The following is a 13,153-nucleotide window of genomic DNA, read 5'->3' on the forward strand; positions in this document are numbered from 1 at the left end:
ACAGAATACTGCAAGGTTCGTTTTAAAGGCTCAAGATGGGGCAGTAATGATGTAGTACACACTTCATTAGAGAAAAACAGTGTAAGGCAACAGCATTTTTGTTAAATTTCTGGTGAGTGTTCATATAGTAAGATTCATCATTTAGCAAAATTTCTTTGGTGAGACCCAACGATGTTCTGAAAGAAAAGATATTACAAAATAATAGTTCTTGTTGCACGGCCACATTTCGAGGGAGTCATCAACTTCAAAGTTATGTTTCAGAGAAAATAACAAAACATTTGCGTAAAACAAAGCTTAATTATCAATAAATGATGCATCTTTGGTGTCAATACTGTGAAAGGAGTTAAATCTTATCCACAAAAATGTTTCAGCTGTTTCCTCAATTTGTGTATCAATATGGGTACACAGACATTATAACTAGGTACAGTTTGTGTCCTTACTGATTGGTAAAACGTATCAGGTATTGATTACATTTGTGAATTTCAAATATTCAGTACAATTCTGATACAATTTGTAGAATTAAAATAAAAGCAGTGTATTTTTTACCACTATATTTGCTATGGTAACCACACTACATCTGCATAAAATATGCAAATAGGGACGGTTTGTCAATATTGGCTATTTTTATATTTATTAATCATTGAAAACATCATGGAGCAAACTTATTTTATTATTGTTAATCTGTTCTGAGTAAATATCATTTGTTGCAGATGACAAACTTCGAACAAATAACAATAAATTGAAAAAAAAATAATTCAAAATTGCAAAAAATTCGCAAATTTCGGATGGTTATCATATATGTAAAGCTGCAAACATTTGCTAACTGCCTTTGTAATAGAATCAGGGATGCAACTAATATTTAAATCTCAATGTATTGTTTAGCAGAAGTTATTGAATTCGAAATATTACATGATGTAATTATATTGAATGTGTTTATAATAAACCAGAAATTAGATGCTTAAGTTTATTTGTGTTTATTGTCAAGTCTATAAAACCCCATTGTATTAGGCTACAAAATAACTTCACAGCCTAAAAAGACTTAAACAACACCGTATACATGTAAATAATTATTTCGATATCAAAACGTCAAGTATATGCTATGTTTAAATAATGATAAAAATCACATATTGTCAATCGAAGTCGAAGTCTTTAAAACACGCAATTAAGATATACATAGACAAGACTAGTAACATGTCTGTCACAACAACAAACAAACATAGATATTGTCATTGGCTGCAAAAGCATAATGCTTTCGATTGTTCAGGACCTTGTAATTTCTGCTTCTTCACCCATATAATCAAGAAACTAACTATTTAAATGTAATAACAGGTGTAATTTTGGTGTCAAAATAATTTAGTATTCACGAGGAACAACAAAAGACTCTTTCATATGTGGATATGAATGATAGGGATACTTACCCGAAGGTCACAAAATGTTGTAAAATCCGAGGCTTGGCGAGGTAAAATCCGAGGCTTGGCGAGGTAAAATCCGAGGCTTGGCGAGGGCTTTACGTTTTGTGATCCCGAGGGTAGTGTATCCCTGTCCTTCATATCCACGTGTGAAAGAGTATTTTTGTCTCATACCTCGACTTTTATTGCAAATTTACTGCTATGACTTTCAGCCATTTTGAAATAAATCCGGAAAAAACGCGTTTCAAATATGTTCCCGTTATTGGACGTGAGAGTTTAATCTGTCAACCACTATAGTTTGACAGAATACCCGTGCTAACATTTTAAAAATTACAGCCAAAAACAATTATATAAATATCTATATCGATACTATCTCATCCTTTTTATATAAGAAGTAGTAAAAATAACCATTCCCTTCAAAATACCTCGAAGATGTGACAACCAAATCAGAACCCTTTTAATAAACATCCATCCCTCGTGTTGGACGTTCACGAATGGATTTATGTTTTCGATGTCTCATCCTAAAGCTATTTTAGTGTCTACTACCTTTTTCTTCGGAGTCTTTACTCTATAAATCTTTCTCACACTGTTAACATAATGGAATGTAGCGGTAACTTGTAATCGGAATCGATCGACACCTTTGCACTTCTTAGTCTCAATATCATTTTAAAAGCGAGATCAAAATGATCTAATCGGAAGTGTTTCGGATTATTTTGAGAATGTTTACACATTTTTAAACAACTATTTTTAATTTCATATTTTTGTTCACGTCTAAAGCAAAAGTCAATTTCAATTCATTTTATTAAATATAATATCTAAATAAAAATCTTGATAACCCCAGAAAATCATATAATAGAAACAATTCAATTAAAAGGCAAACTTCAGAAAGTAGTTTCATGGTAAGGGAGACAGCTCATAATTTGTTCATGCAGACGCTTGAGTTTGCCAGTGTCTTAATCACTTTCAGTATTTGAATGACCGTGTTTTGATAACTATATCTTTTCTGAAGTTTGAAGTTATGAATAAATGATGTTATTGGTTTTAGAAATAAAAATATTAACCCACCAAGCTTTGCATTATTATTTTATGTTAAATATTGAGGAAAACATACAGTAAATATATTTATAATAGGGGAGATAACTCCATTCTGATAACGTCCTTATCAATCAATCAAAATGTTTTGGGGTTCTAAAATGCCATATCTTGAAAAATTGTGGTTAGATTTTCTTTAAAAAATGACTGCATAAAAGCAATGATGTTTTTATTGAACGTCACTATTTTGATCTCATTTTTGAAAGAATGTTTTAAAGATGCTCCACCGCGACAAAGTATTGACGATATTCATAATTTGAAAAATAATTGGTGTTTTATCGTCTATAAATGTGTCTAATTAACACAAAAAATCATAGCAGATAATTCATTTTGCATTTGGTGCATGCGCAATCAGTACTTCATTCCATATAGGATATAGTGTCACGGAATTTTTTGGGATGCAATTAATTAATTTTAATATTTTTATCTTGAAGTAAAATGAGAAGTTCACACTTTTCAATAGTGGTAATGGTGTAAAGTAAGTAACTTTTGTAATTGAAGAAAAATACTAATTCGTCTGTTTCTGTTTTTGATAGAGAAAAGTTACCATTTGTCTGCGGTGGAGCATCTTTAAGTAATTTACACGCATTCTTTTTACCTCATGTCCACCAAAAATCATCACCAGAAATTGATTATGACGAAGAATAAGCATTTTGTCTTGTAAAAATATTGATATATATCACATTAAACAATAAACATATCATAGACCATTCTGTTTCAGATTTTAATTTAAGGGTCGGATTTACCACATACGAATGTTGGTTTTTCATGTAAACTACTCAAAAAATGACAAATTTGAATATAAATTTTTAAAGATGGCTGGCTCGATTTCTTCGAAAATTTGACAGAAGATGCATAACACTATGCTTACTTCATAGAACCACTGTAAAGAATATTGAACTACAGGGAATTTTCGGGGAATGTGAGACTATATTTCCACTAAATCGGTCTTATCTGTCGTCAGGCCGTTTGTTCTATATATTGTAGTCATTGGTGACAGGAAATAAGTTTTTTTTATAAACCATCAGGGAATGTTTAATCAGTTCCATCATTGTGATTTACAATTTTAACTTATAATACTTTAATTCAAAATTTTCTTTTACATATTTATCTGTTTCTAATGTGCTGGCATTTATACAAAGAGGAGTAATTCAATTTCAACAAAAGTTAATTTCAATCAAATTGAAAACGGATTAAACAACAGACCATGTCTATGTAAGTTCTTTCCCTGGTAACAAAATGTATATATTTAAACATTGATGGCACCATTTTTTTAACTTCATCGGGGTATGAAAGAAATTTTGTTAGCAAATTCACAAAACGAAATTTCAGACTACTTGATAACATAAAACACGTTTAAACGTATGATTCCATTAACTTTCTACTGGGTTATTTTTTCCAAATCAATACGCAACATCGACGTCTCTTTTGTGACGTCATAAGTCGGGTTTTCGCGCCATTTTTGGATTATTTTTCTTCATAGTATATGAAGAAAAAGTATCTGCCAATCAGACAGTTGGATTTAGTATTAAAACAAATAAAAATTAAGTATATACAAATGAAGTGAAAGAATATCTTTTTAATTGTATAACAGTATAGTATAGTTTCAGAACATTTGTATAGAAGATATTACTAAGTAATGACAATACCAGATATTATGTTAACATAAGGATACTAATTTCGCGTTTTCAAGAAGTATAAAGAAATAAAGCAACCATGAAGGAATTCAATTCGCCGACGGGATACAGACAAGAAAGAAGGAGTAATACAATCTGTTTCTGAATAAATATATTGATAGTTCACAAGAAAACTAACCAAAATAATGAAATTTAACGTTGGTTTGAAATCAAGTGCCACAGTTATAAAATCTTTCTGGTTATCAGGTCTATTTAAGGATTCAAGCAAAAAAGTTATGTTTACTCTAAACTTGAAAAGAGATCCGTCTGTCGATTTGTTTGGTTTAGTGATACATGAATATTGAAGTGATAAACAGAGAAATTCTGTGAAAATTCCTGAAATATGTATGCTATAGATAATGAACTGAAGCCTTCTATGCATGTTAAAAACTGAAGCAAAGATATGGCATGTTTCAAACTTTTACGTACTGTATTACACACATGTGTAATAGCCAAATGAGCAATATAATATCAGAAACAATTCAGATAATAAGGAAATATTTAGATATTTTTATTGTAAAGTAAGCAGCATACAAATACAATTTCGGCTTATCTTATATTGTTTTCGTTGTGAAATTGTTTCAAGGGGGACACAAATTTACTATAATCGATTATGAGATATAAAATGTAAATAGGCATTGATATAAACTAGTCTACCTTGTATGTGGCCTTACATAATGAGTAAGACACTACGTATTTAGTGATGGAGTCAGCTTCATAACATTTACTGGTCTGGAACACGCATTTATAATTGACTAAAAAAGATAGGATTCTAGAATCCCTTCAAACAAATGACTGAAAATGCATTTTCTATACACATGTTATCAAGATATGCGTGTACTTTATAGTGCACGCGTATTGTCTTTCAGTGTATTTTACAAGATCGTTGACATTTTTGCTATAACCGGGTGTATATTTTCCAGTTAGTATATATTATATGAAATAATGATGTAAGGTTTTGACCTTAAGATCATTTCTATTTCATTTGCGTCGTTATATGTCGACTATTTGTTTATGAGTTCTACAATATCTCACTTACATTATGATCCATTTTTGATGTTTCAATAAATCAGAAACTTGAGCTTTTATTCTAGAAATAACATTGAAATGTGCACTGATACAATTATATTTTGTGCAAAAGTATTAAAAATAAAAAAATAAACTTTGATAAATTTCAAACAAAGACAAACAAAAATACTTTATGATCGAAATAAACCCTCAGATTTAGAGATGACATGTACGATAACGGTCTGCTTTAACCTCATTTCATCTCTAACCAATAATATACCTTCACCATAACCATGCTCAAAATATAGCCTAAATATGCAGATAACAAAATTAATATTGTTGACATAATTATGCTTTTCTGTTAAGTTACCTGCACGGAGTTTGTTTATTTCCTTATATATGCTATGTTAAATGGATTGCAATTATTTGTTCAGTAATCTTTTGAAAACCATTAGATTTGATGAATTACTCTGAAATTCTTCAAAGGCACATAAAATATATGATGTTCTAAGCATGAACAACACCTCAAAATGTTCTTTTTATGCTTTATGTATGTTTAGATAAATACCTATGTGAAGAAGTCAGTTTAGATTTATAAATATCAATGTATAATCTGAAATGATATTGTAGACCACTGCTTGACTTCTTGTTTTGACTGTGTGTACTCATTTCAAGGTATTAAAGTCGTAAATACACAGAATTATAGACGTAAATACACAGTAAATTCACAGTATTATAGACGTAAATTTACAGTATTATAGACGTAAATACACAGTAAATTCACAGTATTATAGACGTAAATTCACAGTAAATTCACAGTATTATAGACGTAAATACACAGTATTATAGACGTAAATACACAGTAAATTCACAGTATTATAGACGTAAATACACAGTATTATAGACGTAAATACACAGTAAATTCACAGTATTATAGTCGTAAATTTACAGTATTATAGACGTAAATACACAGTAAATTCACAGTATTATAGACGTAAATTCACAGTAAATTCACAGTATTATAGACGTAAATACACAGTATTATAGACGTAAATACACAGTAAATTCACAGTATGATAGTCGTAAATTTACAGTATTATAGACGTAAATACACAGTAAATTCACAGTATTATAGACGTAAATTCACAGTATTATAGTCGTAAATTCACAGTATCATATAATGATTTATAGGCCCACTACCTTTCCAAAAGGGTTTTTAATTTTCTAAATGGAATGTAACCACAAGAAAATATAATTTCGGGGAGTCGCAAAAGTTCTTAGCTTACCGTTAATACTACTTATCGTCACATCCTAAACAAAAACAATATTCAAACAAATCATATGTTAATTCTTTTAACGTGGGCCGTCTTATGTTTTCCGCCGTCGTCCTAAATACCACTCATTTGTTGATTATCACTGAATCACAAGGCAAAACAGCGAAATCGTCATTGTTAATACAGATTACACAGGACATATTGCATTTGTATATCGATATATATTTCCTTATGATATTTTTATTTTCAAGAAACTTAATGTTTTATTCGGTAAGTTGGTGAGCATATAAGGCAGTACTGCCAATATCTATTTTGGGTTCTTATTTGATATTGAAAAATTAAAATCAATTCATCGTAAGTGTTGTAATTAACGAAACGGTATTTTTGTGGTGAATAAAATATTAAAAGCTCTTCTTGTTTCGTGAATATGAACAAAAGGCGCACGTAACTTTAAATAACGTAAAATCTAATTTTATTTGATACTTAAAAAGGAATATAGAAAAATTTATATAGTAGAAAGATAAAACATTGGTATATTTCAATAGAAAATTGTGAGCTGTCAAAATATTTGAAAACGCAACATATCTTTTTAAATTTTAGTATATAATTTAAGCTTTTCACCTCATAAAATGTGTTTGTTAAAGTATGAGCTTGCTTTAATATTATTAGGTATCATACGCCTCCATGTGCACATACATATGAAAACACATTTTATTATCGATCTATTAGTAGTATCGGTTCTATTGTTCATTTAATTAATTTTGAAAGAAAAAACCACAAGTCGCTGATTTTGCAGAAAGTGGAAAATTTTGTGTTTAAAAAGTTAATCTATTTTGAAGATCGCTAAAAAATAATATTGCGACATTCATTGTTTACGGAGAGGCGAGAAACACTAATTTACATATACGCATTTCACCAAAAATATAATTTTATGTTTAAGTTACTTAGTAACCACTCTTTATGCAGTATAAAAGGTTAAAGAAAACAAGGTCATCAAAAATTAACTGTCCCTATATGTTCTAGGTCATGTACTAATTTTACACATGGAATCCTTTTACAGACGGTGCTAACACTCGATCGGGTATGTGAATATATAGGACACGGGGTTTAGCTGTCAGCCAATCAAAAACCTACTAGAATTGACCAATCAGAATACTGGCACGCGGAAGTAAATTCCTTCTGTTCACAAGGTGTGTATATTTGTGTGTATATATTTAAATAAGAAATATAGTGTGTGTGTACCTGTATATATATATATAAGGGTATGAGTGCGTCTTTCATTCACATTTAGTTATATCAAAAATTTTATCACGATGATTGAAACAATATAATGTAACTACATTCGATAAATAACTTTGAATCGAACAAATGATACTGAAATGTTAATAATAAAATACAACATGCAAAAAATACAAATATATCATTATGCTTATTTACACATGCATTTGCTGTTAATTTATAAATATAACACTCACTCGTATGTCGTGTTGCTATAGCCACACTCACAGGGTATTTACCATCCTGGTTTGGTGGAAATCCCGCCGAGGATCAGGGCACGCTTCGTTTAGGATTTCTGGGGGCATTTCCATCGAATATAAGGGAAGGGATGCCAACAGAAATCCCAAATAACGTGCTTCTTCATTTCACGATCGATTCCGTCTTAGGTGTTGTAATGGATCCATAATATTAATCAACTTTAAACCTATGCACATGTCTTTCTCCGAATTGGAACAATAACACTAGTTCCCAGTAATAGTTCATACCCGGTATGTTTTAGTTTCATTTTGTGAAATCCTACATACACGTGTGCGACCAGGGTAGTTTTTGACGCAGACAGTCGGACACGCAACCATAGGTCTTATATTTTTTATGTGACCCCGATAAGTTTTAACCCAGATAACTTCGAAGGAGACACGTTGAGACACAAATTACGATAGTAGTGTCAATGAGTTTCTAGTTTCTACACATGGTCAAACTGACTTTGGTAGACATAGGATGCTATCTTTGTTTTATTACGTATTACCAATGAATCAAGTTTATTTAATTTTCAAATAAAAATATTTCTATTCACAGCACCCTATTGCAATTTGCGAATGTTCATTTTTAAATCAATTCTAAAATCATCACAAAATACCGATCACAATAAACTCAATCAGAATAGCAGATTTTTGTGTGTGAACATGTTATTTTTTTCACTTGAACATATTTAATAAGGCTAAGTCAGATTACCATCAACCCAAACATGGTAAGTCTAAGTTAGTAAAAAAATAACGTTAATTTCTTGAATAACTTTACAACAAAAATTAGCCATATTATATTATAAAATTAAAACAAACATATTTTCTGTGAGTCATTTCCAAAGATAGTCTTACTTAAAATAAATCCTGTATTTATGGCAAATATAATGAAGATATATGTCATGTTTTATATTACACTCTGGATTATATTCCAGAAAGAAAAACAAAATCAAATACTTTAATTATATTTTGACCTCCAACTTTATGTAATAATTTTTTACTGGAAATATATTAAACATTTAGTAAACAATGTCCGCTTCTTAAAACAAGGGAAGTAACAAATTTTAACATGGTGCTAATTCTGGTACTTGTTAGTGCGCCTATGTGGGACATTACAGTTAAAAGTACCAATATAATATTTTTTATCATCATGTCAAACGAATGGTATAACTGTACCCCACAATACATTGACATATCAATGTAAATATAACTGATGAGACTCTTTGTAAAACATCATAACACTTCTGGGATAGACATCATAGTGCATATAGATAAAGTTCGTATCCATCATTAAAAATTATAGCATATTCTCATATTATAGTGGTTCTTCATACTGTCAAAATATTAAAGTCACTTTTGGTTTGTAACATAACTCCGAATTGTCATTTTCTGTATGGAGAAACCCAACTGGTGGTGAGGCTATCCCTACCTACATTTACGTGTCTCACACTAAATGGTGGTGAGACTATCCCTACCGACATTTACGTGTCTCACACTAAATGGTGGTGAGGCTATCCCTACCTACATTTACGTGTCTCACACTAAATGGTGGTGAGGCTATCCCTACCTACATTTACGTGTCTCACACTAAATGGTGGTGAGGCTATCCCTACCTACATTTACGTGTCTCACACTAAATGGTGGTGAGGCTATCCCTACCTACATTTACGTGTCTCACACTAAATGCTACAAAATTAGCATTAGAAGAAAGTCTGTGTTCTCCACACGAGAGAAAGATGATTACTTATGATTCTTTAAATGTGATTTTGACATAACATATCGGAACTATTCATTTATATCTTTAAAATAGCATATGCATTGTAAGCCTTATCTAAAAGTACATATTTTAGATCATCATACAACATAATCATATTCATATGTTCAAATTTGGTTCCATTTGTATTTCTTGTATAATTCCTTTGCGACAATTGCAACCTGTCTTCATCTTCCATATGAAGTACATTCTGCATATTCAAGCATTAAATATGTTGTTACCTTTGCTGATATTATATCATTAGTACAGTATTATGCATTTTCTAATTTACAAGACCATTCCTGATAATAGGCGTTAATGTGATATCATTAGATTAGTATTGCATAGATAAACCTCTTATAATAACCATCAACATGGATTCCAACACATATCCCCTTCAAATGCAGTTCTAGAGGCACGGAGGCATCTAGACGTTTGCACCATAACGACTACTCGATATATGCATTCAAACCTCAGATTCAAGTACCATGAAGTAACATTGGATCAGCTAGAGACATGTCTGAAGCATTACATACTTGGATATTCAGCTTAATGCGTAAATGCATGTATATAGCAACAATAACATACCGATAGACGATATCTTAAAATGCATGTAAGCAAAATGAAAGGTCGAACATACTGTCAATGATGCATTTATTCAAGTTCTGATGATATATATAGTTTAACATGAATGGCTTATGGTATGATATACACGCATTGGTATATATTGGGTTAATCAAAATACTTACATGTCCATCTTTCTCAAGCTTTATACTTCATGTAAAGCGTGGAACTATTATCCCACGCTTTGCTGTGGTCATGATCCGATTGGCTGCGCTAGGGCTAATCACTTACGTCCCTTTGAGTATTTGTAAAGATAATGATAAACGAAGTTTGATTTGTATTACATGGTTAGCTCGGGAGTATGTGTTGGTATCTATATTTACAAACTTGAGAGTCATACTATCATGTAAAATTTAATTGTTATCCTTAGACTAGAGGAATGGAAACAATACATATTGAACAAGTGGAGTTTCCTATTTTACGTGTAGGTTATCGTATCTAGACACTGGTTATTTTTAAACACGTGTATAACATTTACACCTGTCTAATTCTGTTCATTTAAATCTGTTTTATTCTGTTCAACAAATTGTTGATAATTGTTTTCTACTGAATTATCTTCACATGGTCTTAGGATCCAATTTCAGACATGCCCCAGTGAGAAAACAAGTCAAATTTTAGTTGTTATGTTAATATTCTAGAGAGTGGTGACAACTTCTAGCTAAGAATATCCAAGAATTGAACAATTTTAAATTAATCATCATAATGTTGCATAATGGTGGAAACAATGCTTGTTGATATTCAAATGTTTTAATTTCGCTTCTTCTTAAAGAAATTAATAACAATAAAAAAAACCAAAGGGAAAACAGTAGACTGATTTATGACTTAATGAATGTCATTGAAGAAAAACACACATGGACTTTATGTATTTATAAGACTTATAGAGTTTTCTTGAAATTTTCTGGGATTTTTTTAAAACTTTGGGTTAGCATCAAAAATGGATAGAGATATTTGATAAAAACGTCCTACCATAACACAAAACTGTCGCTTATCAGGCTTCTTTTTATTAGTCTTGGCTATAGCACGGCGACCCTAATCACCCTATCTGTTTCTACTACAGTGTAGCGAGAGAAATACACGCTATTATGATAAAAATAACAGAAATATTAGTGGTTTTAATTAGTGATAGGTGGAAATAGTTATTTATGAATTCTACCTGGGTGATATAACACCATATTGATATCAACAACCATAGTTGATAAATGTCGAAACTCATAATTGTCACTGATGTCAATCATCAATATGGGAAGGGGCTTTTGTTGTTAAAGGCACAAATATAGATAATACCATGCCTTCTTTCTTCTTCTTTTAAAACATGTTATATTGCTTGCTGCTCCAAGTCGAATCGACTCGAGGATGTTACTTACAGTCAGATTGTAATTTGACCATACATTATTAGAATACACAATTATTGGTCGCATAAAGGAATATTTAGACACAAGTATTTAAAAGAGAAGGAGTAAGCATTAGAAAACTTACTATATAATTTGCCAGAGAGTTGAGAAGTACACCTAGGTGCTGATGATTAGTAACACAATTAATTTTGCTATTATTGAAAAATCAATCAGTATGCGACATCTGACAGTCGATTTGCCTTGAGAAAAGTAGAGGTACTGATTAAAAAAAGTAACCCACACTTATCAATTACTAAACAGGCTATACATCACGTATTTTTTGTATCATTACCATTTTATACATTATTTATTAAATCTGATTGTACTCTAAATAAACCGCGAAGCATAACATAAAAAATATATTCAAATTAATCCTTATAATTCAATTTACTAAAGATAATCTCTTCAATATTCAAAATAATCATTTTGGGACTCCTTTGTCTATGAAATCATTACGCCGTCATCTCAGCCAATCAGAAGCAATGTTACAAACGGCGACGCCATTTTTTCCTTAATGAGCTGATAAAGTAAATTTGTAGGCCAATGAAAATGCTCGTGACAAGCGATATTGAATTTTTGCATTTTATTGCTCTGGCAATACCCCTATGCAATCCTATCATGATAAAAGTATCTTTTTTCTGTCTATTTGTAGTAGACTCACCTGACCAGCGCTCGAACAGGATAGTGCTCGAACGCTTACTTTATTTTTCGCTTCTCATTTCTGAAATCAGTCGATTCTTTTGTTCATGGTGCATGATAATTGTGGTATATGTTGACACTTTTCTTCTGTCAGTAAGAAAAGTTCTCTTAATTTGAATATGAGCAGACGACTTCTGACGGCAAATCACAAAATTTACGATCGCCAAAATAAACAACATCGCATGAAAATTTAGAAATATTCTAAAAATATTTGAATATGTTAAAATGATAGCAAAACATTTCTTCTCAAAGGCAAATAGCACAAGCAATATGTTTTTGGTCTAAGTAACGCTACAATGTTAATTTTACAGTTTTGGTTCACTTCCTGCCTCGTTAAAACGCGTGTTAATCCATGATTTCCAGTGTATTACCAACGAAATAGTTTACTTTGTTTTTTGTCAAATATGAACAGGTTGTTGATTTAGAAAATAGTTTTTGTTGTTGTTTTGAGAAATAGAGAATAGGTAGAAAACCTATCATAAATACAATCATGTTTATTTTTTATTGGGGTGTTCGAGGACTGGCCCCTTCTTTCGCAATTTCCTCCATTTTGACAGTGGTCTTTGACTAGCTGTCGTAAACGAACCAACTTCATTTTAATTTTGTTGAAAATATTCGCCATAAGTCTGTCCTAAGTTAAAATAACACAAACTTCAACCATTACTTACTATTTTAATTTTAACATCCAGAATTCGTGATTTTTGTTCGAG

General features: G+C 31.0%; 1 protein-coding gene across 2 annotated transcripts in view; it reads right to left on the reverse strand.

Annotated features, from left to right (window-relative positions):
• LOC138322723 (AP-4 complex accessory subunit Tepsin-like) overlaps positions 1–10,604 on the reverse strand; it is a 34,934-nt gene extending 24,330 nt beyond the window's left edge. Inside the window, exon 1 of one of the 2 annotated variants that reach the window (XM_069266778.1) lies at positions 10,479–10,604. The gene's annotated coding sequence lies outside the window, so the exon portion shown is untranslated. The remainder of the gene's footprint in view (positions 1–10,478) is intronic. The other variant, XM_069266777.1, reaches the window with a different exon arrangement.
• Between the last annotated feature and the right edge of the window lie 2,549 nt (positions 10,605–13,153).

This window comes from Argopecten irradians, chromosome 5 (genome assembly GCF_041381155.1).
Source record: "Argopecten irradians isolate NY chromosome 5, Ai_NY, whole genome shotgun sequence".
NCBI lineage: Eukaryota > Metazoa > Mollusca > Bivalvia > Pectinida > Pectinidae > Argopecten > Argopecten irradians.